Below are 14,314 nucleotides of genomic sequence, written 5' to 3' on the forward strand. Positions count from 1 at the left end.
TCATTTGAAAGGTCATAACCCGGTCCTCAGGAGTGAAATGTCACTTTCAGCATCACTCCTAGCTACGCTGAACTTCTTCATCGCAAAGCAGAATTCTCTCTTGCACTCTGGGCAGAGTGTCAGTTGACAAACTTGTCCATGGTTTAGAGACTAGTTACAAAGGGATTGACACACTCGAACCCCAGGGCCCTGACCTGATTTTGGTGTAGCAAGATGATTATAATCTGCTACTATTGACTATTTTGGGGGGGCGGGTGGTGGGGGCAGTGGTGAAATCATAAAGGTACAGTTTGCTGCAATCATAAAAATAGATGTCAGGACATACTTTTCATGGAATGCCTTTAACTGCAATGATGAACTTTTCTGAGCCATCTAAAGGAGAACACTTTCAAATCCATGTGTATGTGTAATTTCTTTTATACTTTTTTGTGCTGTCCTACTGCCATTTTAGGTTGTAGGGTACAGACAGCTTCCTGTCTCATTATATTTGCCAAAAATATATTGCTTTCAGAGGAATAAGCTAACAAAGAAGAGAGGGTCAAGAGAGTTAACATTTGTGGGATACTTATAGCCACGCAGTCTCATAATTGTTTCACATATGCTGGATAATTTAATATAATAATCAGAACACAGATCTCCTCCAGATAAGAAATATTCCCATTTCCCAGATAAGGAAAAGATAAAGAAAGATTAAGTAACGTTCCCAAAGTCACACAGCTAGTAAATTAAAATCTAGGTCATTCTGATGCCAAAACCGTGCTTCTTTCTCAGCATCTTTTCTCTCTTAAAGAGACAAGAACACCTAGAGTTCACCCTAACATTCAAACTCTCAGGCAAAATGTGCACCTCAAAGGGACACTCAAAAATTTGCCTTAGTTCACCAACCACGGACAGAAACCACTTATAGATATAGTACTAATGATTCGCATTGAAATAAGAAGCGAATATATTCATTATCTGCAAATGACCTGTTTGCATTTGAGATTAGCTCGAAATCCTAGGCTACTCTTTCTTGTTTTAAACATGTAATTAAACCAACTGTCCTAAGAAAACTCTTCCTTCTGTTCCACATATAACCAATTCCAGATGTGAAACTGCTTGCCTGCAATAATTGGTGAGCGTTCTACTTTGACTGGTCTGACCTTTCGTAAAGCCTACTCCTCTCTCAAACTCATTTAGATTCTGGTCTCCAGACTGAAATCAGATTTGGACCCTAAAGTGAGGAATGTCTGCAAACTGAAAATTCCAATTTAATTTACGCGCTGTTCTCGAAACATTAGAAGTTGAAGGGAAGGAAGGAACGATGATCTCCCCAGGACCAAAGATCCAACTCTAGTCTGGTATGTTCCTGTGGTGTAGCCTGTCTTCCAGGCAGGACCCTCAGCTGGGGCTTTCTTGGCTTGGAGTCATTTTGTTGCAGTTAGCATTTAGTTCACACATCATTAGGTGAAGCCCGGGTTACAAAGATACACTGCTCTTGTCATAGCAGAAGTATGCTGCGTGCACCTGCAGTTTGAAGTTTTTGTTGAGGGAATAGACTAAAATGAATGAAAATATTGAAACCATTTACTTTTTTGTGACTCCACCTGCTGTGGTATATTTTTGTTGGATGGGATAACTAGAGGTGTGTTTATGGCTTTAGGGAAAGGATACATTAGGGGTTACATGGTTTTAAGGCTATTTTTTTCTTTAAAGCTATAAATCAAATTTCCATGAAAACAGTTATATGTATAAAACTGTTATAGATTTTGTGTATATATGTATTGTACTTTTTCCCCCCTTTGGTGAGTCAGAAAGGAATAATTTCCTTTGTGGTCGTCAGCCCAGGAATAATTTGCTCGTGGTCCTGGTGTGTCAGTACTATATCTGTGTTGTGTTTGACATTGACAACAAGGACAGGATAAAAACTAGCCTACCATCCTTGTAAATTTACAGATGTCAGCTTCTGCTTCAAGTGTCTTTCAGGAAAGCACATTCTATAACCGGTGTCCAGGTGGGTCCTACTGCGTTTTGCTGGTAACCTCAATGATAATGGTAATCTCAAATGTAGTTGGCATCCATTGCGCATCATGGTCTATACTGGGTGTCTGGACATAGATAAAGCATGCTTCCTGCTCTCCAAGAAAGGAAGCGTTGGGATTGCCATAAATATTAAATACTGATCAATAGATAGAAGAGCAGGTTAATGGAATAAGAAACCAAATGCAGCAAAGGCTGATTGTAGCTGCCAAATTCACCAAAACAATGGCTTCAGTTAGATAGGACAGTAAAACCCTTGCTTAGTATTAGGCACACAGACAACCATTTTTCGGATGAAGAACCTCAGGCCAAAGAAGGTAAGTGACTTGTGAAGCTTTCAGAGCTCTCAAGTGATAGAGCTGGGCTGCAATACGTGGTCCACGGACACAAAGTACAATGCTCGACTACCCAGCAGTCCCACTACTAAAAACTAAAGCCCCAAACGACAGTCAAACACACTGTGCTTCTATCAATTTGTTTCAGAATTTCTGCTAACCTTCCATTTCCTATCTATGACTTCTCGGTATCCTTTCTATGTGGCATTTCACTTAGCAACCTCTAAGTATCTACAAGTTAGAATGACCATAGGAAGTATAATCACTATATTGAGGAGTCTCAATTCATTGAGATAGAAGCAGGAAATGGTCTTGATGTTTACTGATGACTGTTTTCAACTCTGTTGAACCCCTCCCCCACTTTCCCATCTACTATGACATTGGTATGACTCCATAAATTTCCAGTTAGTTTAATATTAGGCCAGATATTAGTCGAATCCCATACTCATTTTATTTTTTTATTTATTTTTTTATTTTTTTTTAACGTTTATTTATTTTTGAGACAGAGGGAGACAAAGCATGAACGGGGGAGGGTCAGAGAGAGGGAGACACAGAATCTGAAACAGGCTCCAGGCTCTGAGCTATCAGCATAGAGCCTGACGCGGGGCTCGAACTCACGGACCGCGAGACCATGACCTGAGCCGAAGTCGGCTGCTCGACCGACTGAGCCACCCAGGCACCCCTCCCATACTCATTTTAAAGCCCTCTCTTTTTCCTACCAAAGGCTAGACTTCTCCCTTAGAGTGGAGGGAGGAGTTTATGCCCCGGCTCCGGGTTACCTTCTTCCAACATCCTCTTTCACACTTAGATCCTTATCTGTTGGGCTCAGGCAGGAGGAATAGCAAAGGCAGATATCTTCTTTCCTTCTCTCTTTTTTTCAAATACCTTTTTCTCCTATACCTTTCTATTGATGTGTAATTGACAAATAAAATTGTAATGTATTTAAAGAGTACCACGTGACGATTTGATACACGTACGTGTTGTGAAAGGATACCCACCACCAAGTTAGCGAACACATCCATCACTCCACACTTTTTACCTTTTTTCTCACTCGGCTTTGGGTGAAGGGCACCATCACTCTCTCCTTCTGCTTAGACACACTGGACTACTCATGAAGCCAGCAACTCAGGTCTCACCTCCTCTTAACCCTGTCTTTATATAAGCTAGGAAGGAGGGATGTGGGGTAATGGTTGGTGGGTGTAAATTACTAAATTACATCTTGGTAATTTTTGGAAGAGGTCCCTGGCTCTAATTATGAGACACATGATAGATATTTATTGGTTAAAGTAGTATTATCTGGGTAATGAATACACCTGAAATTTCAGTGGCTTATTCAATATAATTTCTATTTTTCCCACATAAAGCCTCCTAACCAGGAGACTTGCTCTGTATAGTCATTCAGGCTGAGAGAGGCTCTGCCATATTCAGTATCAGGCCTGCCATGTCAGTCTGACCTTGACACCCAGCCAGCGAAAGAGCCGAGACAGAAAACGTGTAAAGTGTTTGTGGGCCAGACTGGAAGTGGCATTCATCATTCCTGTTCACATTTTGTTGGCCAGAACTTAGTTACACCTAATTCATGCCTTTACCTAAAAACACAGGGTGAGGGTGGAGGAGGTGGCTGGGAAATGTAGCCTTTGGTTGGGAAGCTGTCTCTCTCTCAACACTGAGAAGGGAGAGTATGAACCTTTGGTAGATGGCTAGTCATTGCCATCTATGAAGCATGACACACATAGACGAGCCCCTCCCTGAAGGGTTTGCACCACATTCCCTGGGCTCAAATGTCTAGCAGCCACAGAGAATCCCCAAGCTTGCCAGTCACTGAGTGCACAAACTCAAGACCAGTCCCAGCAGTCCTCACACCCTCAGTTGCCTTCAGAGCTCCTCACCTTGTGCTTCCCCTCCTGCTGTGCAACCACACCAGTCATATCCCATTTGCTATACCCTACTCTCTCACTCTCCAAACCTCCCCATCATATCTCATCAACTACCCTATACCCTCAAACTTTTCTTGGAAAGTTCCCTTGACTTTCTTGCTCTAACCATAACCAACCTGGCTCTGTCCCGAGAACACTGCCTCTCCTACAGCCCTCTCACATGACAGTGGTGTTGACTTCCTCCTGTACAGATCTCAGGGCTAGAAGGCCAGGTGGGTATCACTTTCTCTATCTTCTGCTTCTAAATTGTCCTGTCATCTTCAGTCTTTGACATGCATGTCATCAGACTCTACTACCCATAGCCCTTCCCATCGGCATCTCTTGGCCTTCTGATCTCATATCTAATGATGATGTCAGCATTTAGATGATTATCTCACTTTTGACCACTTATCCCTTCATTCTTGACAATTTCTACATCCAAGCAGTTACTTCAAACAATACCCCGGTGCCTTGGTTCTCTTATCCCTTTGGCTTCCATGATCTTATCAACCTACCACATGTTGCAACTTATTCAGGCACTAATATTGGAGATGTTTAATCACTGATCGCTGTGCCACCTCGGAAAACCAATTTGATAAGAGCAACCCACCTCCTATATTTCTAACTCACTTACTGTGGTTCTATCTTTCTAAGAGTCTCCCACTAATCCTCAGCTGTGTCTCTTTTCAACAATTCATTATTCTCCTGGTGCCCTTACCACTCTGCCTATTGGCCTCGTTTCCAGTGCTCAGCACTTACAATCTCACATTCTTTGCTCCTCTTTTTTTTTTTTTTTTTCTGTTGTTGTACTTGACTGGAAAAACCCCAAGTCTAGTCAAATCCAACTATCTACTTATGCCACACATGTATCTGTGCAGCTGAATGTTGCTAGTGGAAAAAAAAAAAAAAAAAAAACTACAACTTTACTGACTGGACTCATTTCAAATTTATGACCAAAAATCTCAAATGGGTAGTAGTCGTGTTTTCCATATATAGAACACAGGAAGATTTTACTACTTGAAGCGACATTAATACAAATTTCAGCTTAGTGTCCAAATAATGGCAAAACATTAGTGTACTAGTGTATCTCCATACCACAGATAAGAATTACTGCCCCCTTTTATGATGATAGATAAAAGCCTCATTAATTTCATTGCTTTTGTTTGTTTAATTTTTAATTAAGGAGAATTCTTTTAAAAATAACATTTTTTCTCTTTTCCTGCTTATTAATGTAATACATAAATATTTTTTTAATTTAGAAAATTTATATAAAAAAGAAAATTATGTAAAAGTATTTCTTACTTTTAAAGCCATCAAGAGAAAATTACTTACGACTTTCTGGTGTAATGTATATTGTGCTTGGTTATTTAAAGTACCCTCCCCCTCAGTCTCTCTTGGAGGTCATCTGTGAGCTGGGTGGTCTCTTGTACACATGTTCTTAAATTAATCCGTACCATAGCTATGACCAGTAACCCATTTCTAGCACTCTGCCCATCAGTTGGTTATCCCTCGAGTAGTTTCAAGGCCATTCATCTTGAATAGAAGGGCTTCAATTCCACCCAGCCTCATTCATAGGAAACATATTCAGAGTGTGATCCATGAACCAGCAATATCAGCATCACCTGGAGGTTTGTTAGAAATGCAAATTATTAAGCCTCCTGGTTTGGGTTGAATTGTGTCCCACCAACATTTATATAGGAAGGCCTGATCTCCAGTGTCTCAGAATGTCCTTCGGAAATAGTTTTTACAGAAATAGGTTAAAATAAGGTCATTACAGTAGACTCTAATCCAATATGAACGGCTTCCTTTTTAAGAGGGGAAATTTGGACAGGAATTTAGAAATTTGCATAGAGGGAAGATGCCATCCATAAACTAAGGAGAGAGGCTTGGAACAGACCCTTGTCTCACAGCCTTTGGAAGAAACTGACCATGCAAACTCATTGATTTTGGACTTCTAGATTCCAGAATTTTGAATACATTTCTTTTGTATCAGCCACCCAGCTTGTGGTGCATTATTACACTAACCCTAGCAAACCATTCCCTCTATAGAGCTATGAATCAGGATCTGCATTTTAACAAAATCGTCAAGTGATTTTTATGCAAATAAAACATGGAGTTTTATGCATGTTGGAAATAAGGCGTTAGAGTGCTTTCAAGGGCAAGTAAGGAAGAACCTGACTTCCACAGTCATCAACAACAAAGAGTATTGATTGAAGTGGTTCAGAACCCTGGAGGCATATTAGAATCACCTGGGGAGCTTTTAAAAAATACAAATGCCCGGGGCCCAACTCAGAACACTTAAGTAAGACTCTTTTGGGTGGATTTCATGTATCCTTAACCTTCCCAGAAGAATCTAAAGGATGGCCAGGGATAGGAACTACTTAAGTAACTGAACAATCCTGCATAGTGTAAGCTCTGAGTGTGATGGATCAGGGTTTGACTTTGATTCTAGCTCTCCATGTTGATTTGTCCTCAGATGATTTCCTTCAAGGTCAAGAGCTTCTGCTGGCAGCAATCATGGCTGCCTGCTTCCTCAGTCATCTCCAGAGGAGATGGAGGGTGCTTTGCTTTAGCTTGACTGGGCCTACTTCTGACATTGCTTGTCCCTGAACTACAGCGAAGCTCAGGGAGCACTAGGTACTGAAAGGTTTGAGGCTGCTGTGTGTGCCCATTCTCAAATCAATGATGGTGAGGGCAGAGGAGCCACTCTGAATTCCTTTGACCAAATGAAAGGAACCTCTGAAGCAAACAGTGGGGCCGTTCCCTTCCAAACTGCTGGGCTTTCTCAGAGCAGGGAGGGTTATATGAAATCTCTTTGATTGTTCATTTTAATGCTCCATGTGCCAGTAAATATGTAAATACAGTTAATAGGCAGGAAGGAAGGAAGGTGGCTTTGCTGAAGCAGAGTTAAATAAACAAATGGAATTAATCTAACAAATATTTTAAAGCAATCATAATTAAAATACTTTAACAATTATGAATGTGCTTGAAACAAATGAGAACAATAGAAAGTCTAAGAAACAGAATGTGTCAGCAGAAAAATAGATGATGTAAAAAAATGAAAAATAGGGGCGCCTGGGTGGCTTGGTAGGTTGAGCGTCGGACTTCGTCTCAGGTCATGATCTCACGGTCCCTGAGTTCGAGCCCCGGGTCGGGCCCTGTGCTGACAGCTGAGAGCCTGGAGCCTGTTTCGGATTCTGTGTCTCCCTCTCTCTCTGCCCCTCCCCTGTTCATTCTCTGTCTCTCTCTGTCTCAAAAATAAATAAACGTTAAAAAAAATTTTTTTTAATAAAAAAATGAAATTAGAATAATAAAAAAAATCCCTTAAAAACCCAAAACTCATTAGATGGATTCAATAGCAGAGCAGAGGGGGCAGAGAAAAGAATCAGTGCACTTCAAGATAGAGCAATAGAAATTCCCTCAGATGAACAGCAGAGAGAAAATAGACTAGAAAAAAAATAAAAGAACAGAGCCTCAGGGATCTGTAGGATCTAACACTCCTGTTATTGGTGTCCTAGAGAGACAAAATCAAAAGGGTGAGGCTGAAAAAGTACTGGAAGAAATAATGACCAAAAACTTCCCAAATTTGGCAAGAAACATAAATGTAGAGAATCTGGAAGCTGAACAAATCCTGAAGAAAAACAAACAAACAAAATCCATGCCAAAGCACACCATAATTCTGAAAACTTCTAAAAACTAAAGACCTGGAAAAACAAAATCTTTAAAGCAGCCAGAGAAAAAGGACACCTTACCTATAGAGGAAAAACAATTCAAATAGCAGATTTCTCATCAGACATCATGGAAGCCAAGAAAGAATTAGCACAAGATCGTTCAAGGGCTGAAAGAAAGAAATTGTCAACCCAGAACTCTATAAACAGCAAAAATATGCTTCAGGAATGAAGGGAAAATGAAGACATTCTCAGATGAAAGAAAACTAAGACAATTTGTCACTAGCAGACTAAAAGGACGGATAAAGGAAACCCTAAATAGAAAGAAAAGGATAAAAGAAGGAATCTTGGAACATTAGCAAGGAAGAAAGAACACGAAGAGTAAAAATATGGGTAATTACAATAGACTTTCCTTCTCCTCTTGAATTTTTTAAAATTATGTTTGAAGATTCAAGCAAAAAGTCAGACACTGATGTAGTTCTAAATGTATGTCAGGAAACTACTTAAGACAATTATATACATGGGAGGACAAGCAGATGTAAAAGGAGGTAAGATTTCTACACTTCATTTAAAGTGATAAAATGTCTGAAAAAAAAAAACTAGTAAAGTGACAAGAGCAGTGGACAGTTACCAAATATGTATATATAATATCTTGAGCAACCATTTAAAAACTGTACAAAGGTACACAGTTTGAAAATACTATATCTAAACCACAATGGAATTTTTTAAAGCATGTGAGAAACCCACAGGGAGGTAGGAAAAAGAAAAAAAGTGAGAAAAATAGAAAACACAAAATGGCAGACTTAAGTTATAAAATATGCAAAAATTACATTATAGGTAAATCATCTATATACACCAATTAAAAATAAAGATTGGCAGAGTGAATTAAAAAAACACGACCCACCTCTGTACTATCTATAAGAAACTTGCTTCAATATAATGTAGGTTGGAAGTAAAAGGATGGAAAAAGATCATGAAAACGTTAACCAGAAGACAATGGGATTGACTATATTAATTCTGATAAAGTAGACTTCAGAGCTGAGCTAATATATGAGAACAAAGGTGGATATTATGTAATGATAGAAGTGTAAATATATCAAGAAGAGATAGCAAATTCTACATGTGTATGCAACAGACAACAGAGTGTAAAATGTGTGAATCAAAACCAATAGACTCGAAAAAAGACTCAAAAACCTGATAGACTCAAAAAATAAAGACTAAAAAAACTGATAGACTCATTCATAATTATAGTTGGAGATTTCAACACCCTTTCTCAACAACCAAGAGAACAACTGGGCAGACAACAAGGGAATGGAAGAACTTAATAACACTGTCAACTGACATCCAACAACAATGGCAGAATACATGTTCTTTCCATGTGTCCATAGAACATAGACAGATATAGACCATTCCTTGGGCCACAAGAAAAACCACCAAATTTAAAGGAGTAAAAATCATGGAGTGTACTCTGGGGACAATGGAATTAAACTAGAAATCAATAGCAGAAAGATAATCCTAGAAAAGTCTCCAAACACTGGGAAATGAAACAACATGCTTATAAATAATTAGTGGATAGGGGCGCCTGGGTGGCTCAGTCGGTTAAGTGTCCGACTTTGGCTCAGGTCGCGATCTCGCGGTCCGTGAGTTCGAGCCCCGTGTCAGGCTCTGTGCTGACCGCTCAGAGCCTGGAGCCTGTTTCAGATTCTGTGTCTCCCTCTCTCTCTGACCCTCCCCCGTTCATGCTCTGTCTCTCTCTGTCTCAAAAATAAATAAACGTTAAGAAAAATTAAAAAAAAATAATTAGTGGATAAAAGAGAAAGTCTTAAGGGAAGTCAAACAAACAGAAACTAACTGAATAGAATGGAAATGAAAATAGAGCATATCAAAATTCACAGGACATGGCTAAAACAGCAAGGAACTGTTAGCACTAAATGCAAAAGTCAGAAAAGAGGGAGTCTCACATCAATAAACTACATTCCCACCACAAGAACCTAGAAAAAGAAGAGCAAAATAAAACAGATGCAAACAGAAGGAAGGAATTAATGAAGAGCAGAAATCAATGAAACTAAATAGAGAAAAGCCAATAGAGAAAAATCAATGAAACGAAGAACAGGTGGTTTGAAAAGATTGATAAAATTAACAAACTTGTACAAAGACAGACAAAGATAAAAAGAAAAAAGACAAATCACCAAGCTCAATGATGAAACGGGATATTAACAAGACCCTGTAGATATCCAAAGGATAATAAAGGAATTCTATGAATGACTGTATGCACATAAATTTGACAACTTAGGTGGAATGGATCACTTCTCCGGAAAATCACTTCTCCAGAAAACACAAACCACAACTCACCCAATATCGAATACTTAAGTAATCAAATAAATAATTTGAATAGTCCTATAACTATTAATGCAATTGGAGTCTAATAGGCACTCTCTGTGCTTCTTGGATTTTAATGTTTGTGTCCTTCCCCATATATATTAGGCGAAGCAAAATAAGTCCGAGAAAGACAAATACCATATGATTTCACTCATATGTGGAATTTAAGAAACAAAACAGAGGAACATAGAGGAAGGGAAGGAAAAATAAGATAGAAACAGAGAGGGAGGCAAACCATAAGAGACTCTCAAATACAGAGAACAAACTAAGGATTGCTTGTGGGGAGGTGAGTGAGGGGATGGGCTAAATGGGTGATAGGTACTAAGGAGGGCACTTGTGGTGAGCACTGGGTGTTATACGTAAGGGATGAATCACTAAATTCTACTCCTGAAACCATTATTATAATATATGTTAACTAACTTGGATTTAAATAAAATTTTTAAAAAAGAAAGAAATAATATGGGATTTGTTTTTAAAAAATATTTCTATAACAGGATAATATGTATCAATTTAGTATGTTATGCAAGAATATATAAATGACACAGACAAATGTTTGCAAAATTATAAATAGCAAATGTAAGTTTAAGAACAACATGACCTTAATTTTTTTAAAAATACATAAATAGACAAATAAAAAATATGTGTTACAGATATATAGATGAATATCCAAAGACACCAGGGACATGATAAGTAATTCATTTTCTTCATTTTGTTATCTTTCCTAAATTTTCTACCTTTGCATTAAAAATTGTCTTTTTAGGGGCGCCTGGGTGGCGCAGCCGGTTAAGCGTCCGACTTCAGCCAGGTCATGATCTCGCGGTCCGTGAGTTCGAGCCCCGCGTCGGGCTCTGGGCTGATGGCTCAGAGCCTGGAGCCTGTTTCCGATTCTGTGTCTCCCTCTCTCTCTCTGCCCCTCCCCCGTTCATGCTCTGTCTCTCTCTGTCCCAAAAATGAATGAACATTGAAAAAAAAATTGTCTTTTTAGAGGGAAAAAAAGCTATTGAAGTCATAATTTTAAAACTCCCTAAAGAAATATTTAAAAAAGAATTAACAGAAATTCTATACAATCTCTTCCAGAAATTAAGAGAATAAAACTCATTATTTAGTTAATTTTATGAAAATAATATTACCCTGATATCAAAAACAGAGAAACCAATACAGGAAAAGAGAAAAAAAAAAAAAAAAGACCAATATTCTTAATGAATATAGAAGCAAAAATCCTAAATAAAAGTTCGTAAATAAATTCGGCAATATGTAAGAAGAATTATACATTATGACAAGTGGGGTTTATTGCAGAAATGCAAGGTACAATATTTGCAAATCAAAGCTTGCCTATATCCTGCTGGGATTTCGATAGGAATTGTGTGAAACCTATTTATCAATATAGGGATCATCTATACATTTCCTATATTGAGTCTTCCAATCAGTGGAATACTAGAGAGTTACCATATTCATAGGCTAAAGAAGACCAATGATATGATCATATCAACCAATGAAGAAAAAGCACATGAGAAATATTTAAAACCCATTTATGAAAAAAACTTTCAGAAAAATAGGAATAGAGGAGAATTTTACCAACTTGATCAAGAGCATTTGCAAAATTCTGGAAGTTCTAGCCACTGCAACAACAAAAGGAAATAAAAGGCATACAAATTGGAGAGGAAGACAATTAAAATGGTCTTTGCAGATGACATAGCTGACTATATAGGAAATCCTCAGAAATCTGTAGAAAACTCTTAGAACTAATAAGTGAGTTCAGCAAGGTAGCAGGATGTTACCATATCCAAATCAATTTTATTTCTATATACTGGGAATGAACATGTGGACAACAAATTTAAAATACAGTGTCGTTTATGTTATTTGAAAAATAAAAATGAAATAATTAAGTATGTAGGACTGGTATGCTAAAACAAAATGCTGATGAAAGAAATCAAAGAAAGTTTAAATAAATGGAGAGAAATGCCATGTCTATAGATGGGAAGACTCAACGTAAGAAAGATGCCACTTAGAATATTGATAATATAGGTTTAATGGAATTCTTAGCAAAATCCCAGCAAGATACAGACAAACTTATTCCAGATTTTATAGAGAAGCATGGGATTTAGACTAACTAGAACAGTATTGAAGAAGAAGGATAAAATAATTAGTGTATTTGGGGCACCTGGGTGGCTCACTCAGTTAAGCGTCTGACTTCAGCTCAGGTCATAATCTCACAGTTCATAGGTTCGAGCCCCACAATGGGCTCTGTGCTGGCAGCTCAGAGCCTGGAGCCTGCTTCAGATTCTGTGTCTCCTTCTCTCTCTGCCCCCCACCTTCATGTTCTGTCTTGCTCTGACTCTCAAAAATAAATAAATGTTAAATTTTCTTTTAAAAAAATTAGTGTATTCAATTCTAAGACTTATATAGCTACAGTAGTCAAGACTGTGTGGAATAGGAGGGCAGCTAAACATGTAGATCAATGGAAGGGAAGACAGAAAGAACCCAGAAATAGACTCCCACAAATATGCCCCACTGATTTTTGACAAAGGTGCAAAAGCAATTCAACAGAAGAAAGATAGACTTTTCAACAAATTGTGTGGGAGAAATTGGACACCCACGGGAAAAAAAAAAAACAAAATAAATGTAATATTCATAACTTATACAAAGATTAACTCAAAATATATCAAAAACTTAAATCTAAAACATAAAGCTGTAAAACCTTCAAAAACACAGGAACAAAATCTTTGGAATCTATGACTAGGCAGAGAATTACTAGACTTGAAACAAAAGCACAGTCCACAAAAGAAGAAAATGGTAAATTGACTTTCATTAAAATTGAGAACTTTCCTCCATGAGGACACTGTTAGGAAGATAAAAGACAAGCTAGAGAGGGGGAGAAAATATTTGTAATCCACATTATCCAGCAAAGGACCAGTAGTCCTAGTTTAAAAACAAGACAAAACAAGCTTAATACAAACAGTAAAAAAAAAAAAATCTGATTAGAAAATAGGCAAAAGACTTGAACAGATATTTCTTCTAAGATGATATACAAGTACATGGATGTTCAACATCTTTAGCCATTAGGGGATTGCAAATGACAACCACAATGAGATATTACTACCCACTTATCACGCCAAGACATGGTAACAATACCAAATGTTGGCTGAAGACATGGAGAAACTGGGTCACTTGTACCTCACTGATGGGCATAATTAATGGCATGGCCACTCTGGAAATCAGTTTTGCAGTTTCTTAAAAACTATTTGAATTCCACATGACCCAGTAATATTACTTCTGGGCATTTGTCCCAGATAAATGAAAAGTTATGTTCATTAAAAAAAAAATATGTGTATGAATGTTTGTAGCAGCTTTATTCTTAATAGCCCCAAACTAGAAACAAACGAACCAGTACACTCATACTATGGAATATTTCTCAGCAACAAAAAAGAATGAACTATTAAAATGTAGGAGAAAAAGTCATGATGTTGGACTTGGCAATGATTTCTTTGCACAACCAACAAGCAAAAATAGACAAGTAAGACTATATCAAACTTCAAGACTTCTGTGCAGGAAAGGAAATAATGAACATGGTGGACAAGCAAACTATGGAATGGGAGAAAATATTTGCAAATCATCTGATAATGGGCTGATATCCACAATAAAAAACAACTCCTATGACTCAGTAACAACAAAACAACAATAACAATAGCAACAATAACCTGATTAAATAGCCAATGGACTTGAATGGACATTTCTTCAAAGAAGGTATACAAATGGCCATGTATACATGTACATATGCATATACAAATGTATACAAAAACATAGGTAATCATCAGGGAAATGTAAATCAAAACCACGATCAGATATCATCTTACACCCTTTAGGATGGCTACTAACAAAAAAGAAAGAGGAAGGAAGGAAGGGAGGGGGGAGGGAGGGAGGAGAGAGATGAAAGAAAGAAAGAAAGAAAAGAAAGAAAGAAAGAAAGAAAGAAAGAAAGAAAGAAAGAAAGAAAGAA

General features: G+C 37.9%; 1 protein-coding gene across 2 annotated transcripts in view; it reads left to right on the top strand.

Moving 5' to 3' along the window:
• SUGCT (succinyl-CoA:glutarate-CoA transferase) overlaps nt 1-14,314 on the top strand; it is a 775,778-nt gene that overhangs the window by 578,552 nt on the left and 182,912 nt on the right. The gene's annotated exons all lie outside the window — the stretch shown is intronic.

This window comes from Herpailurus yagouaroundi, unplaced genomic scaffold, assembly GCF_014898765.1.
Source record: "Herpailurus yagouaroundi ecotype Mexico unplaced genomic scaffold, PumYag 100, whole genome shotgun sequence".
Classification (NCBI taxonomy): Eukaryota; Metazoa; Chordata; class Mammalia; order Carnivora; family Felidae; genus Herpailurus; species Herpailurus yagouaroundi.